The 7,978-nt window shown below is 36.1% G+C and overlaps 1 protein-coding gene and 1 pseudogene across 10 annotated transcripts in view; both read right to left on the reverse strand.

Annotated features, from left to right (window-relative positions):
* LOC122565951 (monocarboxylate transporter 10-like) overlaps positions 1 to 7,978 on the reverse strand; it is a 284,840-nt gene that overhangs the window by 126,604 nt on the left and 150,258 nt on the right. The window lies entirely within an intron of this gene.
* On the reverse strand, positions 2,814 to 3,135 carry LOC122566072 (annotated as a pseudogene).

The following is a 7,978-nucleotide window of genomic DNA, read 5'->3' on the forward strand; positions in this document are numbered from 1 at the left end:
TGTATAGTATTGGTCCTAGGACGCTTCCTTGCGGAACCCCAGCCTTGATGTCTTTAACTTCAGAGTATGTGTCCTTGATTTTTATTACGAAGGTTCTGCTGTTTAAGTAGGATTTTATTAATTGGTATATTTGCTCCGGGAATTGTTTTCTGATTGGACCAAACGAATAAGCTTGGAAGAAAGTAGAGATTCCAGCGACAATTGTATTGGGTTGGCAACTAAGTGATTGCGGATTTTGTCAATACCACCTAATGACAATATCCGCAATTACTTAGATGCCAATCCAATAGTTTCAGAAAGTGACGAGGCCTGCACGGGATCGCCAAAGGTTAGAACCAGAATAATCCATAAAAATAAACATAAAGCTCGGGCGCTTTTCGCTTGGGTACTTGGTTCTTACGTGCAGGTCACGGTGGAAATATCGGATTGAAGATAAATTGTACTTAAGAAATACAAAACAATGTTTAATAATCTATATTTAATAATAATAAAAATTCTCCAACGATTCCTACCACGACGATTCCATGGTTTATCGATCACATTACTACTGATACAAATTCGATCACTTCGAATTATCAATATTTGAATTGGAGAGATCTGTACGACAGAATGAGTGACGGAGTTAAAGAATTATTATCCTCAGCGTATAATCTTTATTTCGAGTAAACAAACACAACTCAATTTTTCTGAAATTTAATTCCAACACTGTCGAGTCTTTTACCTTGTAGTTTCCTTGTAAGCTAACGTTATATATGATCGTATCATAATCAAATAAATCTTCGGATAATTCGTGAGCCCAGCAAATAATGTCACTGTTAAGTGGCGGAAGAAGCTACCGATAAACAACATTCTCAACAACCGAGAATAAACATCCATCGAGAGAAATGGGCGAGGCAAACGGGTTTTAGGTCTCACGGCAGCTGGTTCCGAAACTGTCAGCCGTAGAAGTTTAAATGGCCGAACGATGAATACCGGAGAACCGCGACTCGCTGTTGTTTCGTTCGTTAAATTAATTCACACGACAGTTTGAAGCAATGCTTTATTGTTGTTTGTCCAGCATCGCTGTTTCTCATTAACCGTTTTTACTACATTTTCACGAGGTTGATAAGTTGCTCGATTCCTTTTTCATTGAGAAATAAGATGGAAAAGTGGAAAATGTTTGGAGTTTGATGTATGTATTTACGAGAAACTTGAAAATTGCAAAAACGCACAGAATGTATTTAGTATGGAAAATTATATTATAAAATACCCAGTTGCTATCACTTTAATTTACGTTTTCGTAGCTCAACTTCGTAGCTTATCGCTGCAGCAGAATATTTATTTCTCAAGTGTCGTATTTCATTTCAGGTTTTGTATCTGACGCGATGAAAGAGTTAACGATGATGTTTCTTGGATAAAAGCATACAATAATACATGAAAACATGTAAACTATGTGCACATATTCAATATTAAATTATCTAAATTATTGCGTAATGTTAATATACAGAAGAGATTTCTATTAAACTCTCACTTCTTCGTTTGCATAACAGTGTCGTGAAAAAGTAAAGCATAAATATCCCAACATAATTTCCACACCTTCAAAATATACCTTCACATTCTTGAAAACTTGAACACAAAAAAAGTCGCTAATCGATCGTGTAAAAAAAGTTCTCAGAGTTTAGGAGATTAAACCACTCGTCACTTTCTTCCTCCATCGTCGAATGTTGCTCCACTTTATCGTCGCGACAATTATTCCGCGTCGAACACAGTGAACCGGCTAAAGTACCGGAAACTTACCTCGATCATTCTTCTTTTTCTTCCACCGAAAGTGAAATTTGTTTCGCGACAGAATTCACCCGAGGGATGAGCCTGGTGGTTTGCAAAGTTGAAAGTGGAAAGATTTGAATCACCGCTGCTCCGAGGTTAAACTGACGATTATTCGTTGCGTGAAAAATTTTGAGAAACGCGATGACTTCAAATAGACGTTGTTTAGGAGTTTGGGCAAAATGATAGACCGTTCGAGTTGTACCCCTGTTATGAAGGTACTTCGCGGCATAAAAGGCAAGTTCGCTCACGAATTACCCGGCAAATTTGCCGACAGTGATTTAGATGGCCGAGTTATTTGCTGCGGATAAAGGAACACAGTTTTATCGAACGCGTGACTTGTCTAGCATATTGGCGATTCTTCATTGATTCCTTGACACGGTAATTGTCGATTTAATGTATAAAGTTTTCAATGTCTTGAATCGTTACTAGTAGATACTAGAAGTTAATTTACATATACGAGCACAGAAGAGCTAACTATATTACTTATCCCTTTAACACGTTGACCCATATTCGGGTGACAGCAAAGTTTCTGATAGGGCCGCGTCAGCCGTATTCGGGTGACGCTTATTTGTTTACTTGCGAAGAATCGTCGTAGGTAATTGAAAAGATATTCCACAGGAAGTAATAAAACTGTTGAATTGCTATAAAAGTAACACGAAAATGGTTTATTAAGAAAATTATTTAGAACGTAAAACTTTGAAGCATTCTATACAAAACTGAGTTTGGTCGAAGACAATTTGGACAATAAGTTCTTTTATTTAAATTCTCCCGTGTCCTTGACTAATGACTCCCGTATCTAATGCTTCTTCCGGAATCATTTTTCATATTATGCTGACTCCGTCGAAGACAAGGATTTTTTGTATTTTCAGACAACCCTAATAATTCTCTAAATCTTTGAATATTTACGTCCTTCCTTGTTGCAATTTTCTGATACAAGTAAGTTTATTATTTCGTCTTCAACGAACAGCTGAAACACATCATTTGGATTGACATCGCCAAGTAATTGCCTAATGAGGCCGTCTGTCTCGGGAAAGGGAAATGGACTTCTGGCGACCACTAAATTCATTCCATTCACCAAATCCTCGGTATCATCAGTTCTTCTTTCTTCCGTAATGACCAATTCTTGCAAAATCTCGTCAACAGTATCTCCATTACATTCAGTATCACTACGATTGTACTTATCAATATCCGAATCAGAATCAGACGATGTAATTTATATTTCTGTTTCTAGGAAATCTGATTTCTTCCTCATCGCTACTATCCGAATTTGTGTAATTCACTGCTATTTGACTCACTAAGAAATAAGTTTTCTATTTTTCTTTTGAACATTGTAACGAATTATGGCATAAAATATCCGTGGCAGTACCTAGCAGAGTACGCTTGGTACAGCGGCACTCGTGGCCTGAAGGAGATTTCATTGAAAACGTGTTAATGGGACACCGACGAGCCCCTTGAAACGCGACATATAATTTATTTAAGTGATTTTTCGGTAAAACCAATAGGCAACAAAATATTAGCTTTTAGATGCTACTTATTATCGGCTCATCTCGCATAACATTAACGATTAAATGGGAATCGCAGTATGACGAAATCCAGCCTGCCAAGTTTCATTATTCGTCTCTCTGAACAACATTGGAAACTGTGCTGTCGCCGGAGCAACAGCCCTAAACAACTGGTGTGCAGTCGCTGGCAGGAAATTCGAAAATTTCAGCCAGCCATCGGCGAGTGCATCGTAGTTTTGCAGAGTGTGGAACGATTAGTCGTGGATTCGCGAGCGTGTCGCTAGCAGCGTATCCGTTCTCTGTTGTAAAACGTGTACGGTACATACACCGCGATGCTGCATCGACGTCGCGATGAAAAGCGGTCCGCGTAACAATGTTCTGTGCTTTCAGCGGCGCCGTTGAAACGGGCGGACGGGAGGGAAAGGCGCGAAAGCTGCCGTGGAAGGGAAAATTTTCTCTTCTTTTCTGCCTTTGCCTGTGCGTGCCCGGTGGATGAGATCAATAACACAACACCAAGTGAAATCATCGAGACCTTACGACGTGTACTTGTAGCCCGTTAACTCGCTCAGCGAACGGACAACTCGCGTCTTCAGCTTCAGCTTCTTTTAGAACACACTTGGTTCTAAACTTGCTCACCGTTTTCCATTTATCGCGTTTCATATTCCAATTACCATCGTTCGGTTCGTAACGAATTTCACGGCAGCGCTGCAAAACCGTGCAACGTTTATGCGCTAAAAACGTTGGAATAATACAACGGACCCCTACTTCTTTAATGTTAAGATCACCGCTTCTAAGAAAATTCTACATCTGGTCTTTTTAGCTTTCTAAGGCATTGAAGCCATCGACCGCGTCTTTCTCATTATACATCTAATAACTTCAATATTTAATTTAGATATAACCCAAGCTAATGTTGAAATATAGGATTTTTTTCACGTATATTCATAATATTTTCAATTTATCTGTTTATGCGCCATAAGATCACAGTAAGTTGCGGCCGAAATTATGAAGAGAACCATTTAATTTGTCTCCTTCGTCAGAATCGTAAATTCTCGCCTCGATTGGCATGGACGAAATTAGCATCAGCCGATTTCTCTATCTCCATTAAAATGACAGATAAATTTGGAATGGAACATAACACAGATTTTTGAAATTTAAGTGTAAATTTCATAAAGAAAACCTTCGAAGATTGAGTGTGCCGATGAATGTTAAATGTTAAACGTAATGATGAATGTTAATGATAACGGTATGACGGATGAATGTTAAACGGAACGATGTTTTACTGCGTTTCTTGGGCGAAGAGCCGAGTGCAAGTGAAGTATCGGGGATGCATGTGGAGAAGATGAAAACTTTAGGTGGATGTACTTAGAACGTAAGACAAGCAGATACGTCAGTTGCAATTTTCGGTAAGAAAATAGGGCCAGCGGTTATCGTTGCTAATTGACAAAAAAAAAAAAAAAGAAAAAAAAACTGGTGGACAAGATGAGAACTGACCACTCTTCAACTAACAGCTACTCGCAATTACGAAACACGTCACGGGAATATCTCGCGTGTTTCAACGTTTAACGGTTACCGTTAATCGACCCAAGGAGACGTCGAGGCTTAAATCTAAATTTAATGAATGTATCGTGAAACTAAATGATTTACTCCTTGAGAAATGAATACTCCTTCGATATTAATGGATAAAATATGCATCATTTCTTCAGGGACGTAAATAGAGATTAAAAAATCGTGACTTAATAAACATCATAAAATCGTGAAAAAGCAGCTTAATACGGATATAAAATTAACGTCCAGACGTATAATGTTTTGCATGTAAATTAAAACATTTTCGAAATATTGATTTGCGTGCTGTAAGATCGTAGTGAGATAATTTTTTAAAACCGCCTCATTGTCTTGTGTTATTTTTATTTTTTCTTCTGGAAGAAAAGTTTGTTGGCAAATGACTGTGTACATCTAGGTACAATATATAAACGATTAATTATCCTGAACACACGATACATTGTTCATCTTGATAATTGCGTAGTATAATTTCTGAAATACAGAATTATTTCATCAAATAATATCACGTAATATCAAAAGCTAGTAGTTTCTAGTTCGATGGATGAATAAACAGTTACTATACCGTATAAAACGATTCGATGATAATATCAAATACTAAATCGTTTATTCAAATGCAGAAATGTAATAAAACTATTGCCATCGTATAAATATTCGATCTTTACAATAATTCGTGATGAAACTCTAAGTACCTACTCTTGGAAGATTGATGCATTAAAGAGAAGCTTCGTTTGACAGGTTTCAAAGGGTAAAGATTTTAGTCGTTGACGATCGCAAGATGCTCGTGTCTAACATAATTAATTACAATTTCAAACATGCACGTATCTCAATAATCGCAAGACATTAATTTAGTATTACAGGTAAGTAAATTACTTACTTACATACCTGCAAAATATTAGGTCGTGCGAAAAGTTTCTTTCGTTTTATAAGGATAAACAATGGATTCACAAACATTTTCCGTTGCATATTATTTTATCGAATTACGTATGATCCATTTTGTTCTATCAAACTAAAGATCACAACGTTGGACAGAATTTGTATAAAGATGCGTTGTTGATAATACAATTATCAAGTGTCCTAATATCGAAAGAATGATCACTATATATGTCACTATATATCACTATAGTAGCGTAAAATAATCGTACAGAACTCAGTGAATTTTTAAGCAGTACGAGAACAGCATAATTTAGGTAAAAGTGAAAGTACTGACGGACCAAAAGAAACGACAAATCTTCATGAATTATCGGGTGCAGCGCGTTCATGGTTCTTTTACGAAGAGAAAGCGCTTGGAAAGGTGAAAATCGAACACGACCATATTTGGTCTTGGACGAGTACAGAAACGCGTGTGCGATGGGAAAGCGTCGTCGTTAGTCGTTACGAGTTAATTAGTTGTATTGATTTAATTGCTCTAATAGTAATTTATTAATTTATTACGAAACAATTTTAGTTAATTAGTTATAGTTTCTCTGTTCTATCATTTGTAAATAAATATATATAAAATAATGAACACAGTTTATTAAATATTAAATAAATCACAGCTCGTTCTTTATTCACTGACGAAAGCTATTATAAACAAGATGGAATTAATCATCGACCTATACAATATCAAGTAATAATCGATATTTTCATCCCTCCAAAGTCATTCTTTCGATACACGAAGAAGCAAGTGCTCCTTTCAAGGAACCAATCAGCTCAACAAGACACCGCTCAACCTAAAATCCTACACCTCGTCTCAAGAGCACACTGTGCGCTGCTCGATATCGAGAAAATTGATAACAGATCGCTATTTATTTTTAATCGAACAGGCAAGATGGTCCAGACAGTTTAGACATTGTTAGAAGAGGCTTATCAGCTTCGAGTTGGTCCCTGGCGAACCGGAAACGTATTCTACGACTGCAACCGTTGAGAACGAAACAAAACGCGTTAACATGTGTCGCAGAAAAATTGCAACTTTCTTTATTCTTTGCGCTCCCCTTTCTCGATATTCTGAGAAACAGTTTCTGGCTCGTGCCAGTCGTCTGTCACAAACACGTTGACCAGCGACCTTCTTTGAGAACAGATTCGCTTAATAGATACGAGTTTTCTTATCTAAAGTTATTCATCAACTTGTACTAGCAATGAATTTACAACTTGATGGTTTTATTTTGGTATTTTCAGACGGTGAAGTTTTTTTTTATATTTAATTTGCATGAAATTCTACTTTCGGTCATTTCCCTCTTCTATTTTTAGCGACAGAATATTAATGGACAAACTATTCAAGATTTCGAAATTTCGATGAATATTTTTATTGGAATGAGATGAAAACATGTATTTCATTCTAGAAATTCTATTCATCGAACATTGAGATTTTTTTTCGAAATGAAACAGGAAAATGATAATCTTCTACATTAAATCTACAATTTATATTTCTGTGCATTTAATTTGCATCAATTAGCAGCCATTAAATTCTATTTTTTTCTACTTACTGCGAATAAAACGTAAACCTTCAAAACATATGCAGTAGAATGAAATAACGATAAATGATGTTTCAAGTAGTCTCTCGATGAAACACAACAACAGATGTGTAATACAGTAGTTGGTAAATGGATTGAATCAACAATATCCGTTTTATTGTTGGAAATTCGAGGAGTTAATAGCTGCTTGATTAAAGAACCGACTACAAGCATTTACAGACAATCTCATGCAAAAAGGCTGTTATAATTATGGTACATTATATCCAGGTCTGGTTACACGCGAAGTTTATCGTGCATTAATTTCACCGTTACGTCGATAATTAATTTACGAATAACATGTTGTACTTTTTAATTCGTTTTACATATAACTTGATGTTTTATATTCGTCAAACGGATATAAAATAGAAATTCTATCCGTCGATATCAAAGTAAGCTTAAGGTGAATTGATGGAAAGTGAGTAAAGTCGAAAATCTCAGTCAAAGTTACACGAAGGGCATATGATGGTACTTTGTCGAAATATGTAAAGCGCTGCAAATAATTTTTGGATATCAGTCTCGTGAAAAAGCTTACAATTGAATTAAATATATTAAACGGAAATCAAATACAGAGTAGTACAATTTTTTTTTTTTTTTTTTTTTTTTTTTTTTTTTTTTTTTTTT

Source organism: Bombus pyrosoma, linkage group LG3 (assembly GCF_014825855.1).
Source record: "Bombus pyrosoma isolate SC7728 linkage group LG3, ASM1482585v1, whole genome shotgun sequence".
NCBI lineage: Eukaryota > Metazoa > Arthropoda > Insecta > Hymenoptera > Apidae > Bombus > Bombus pyrosoma.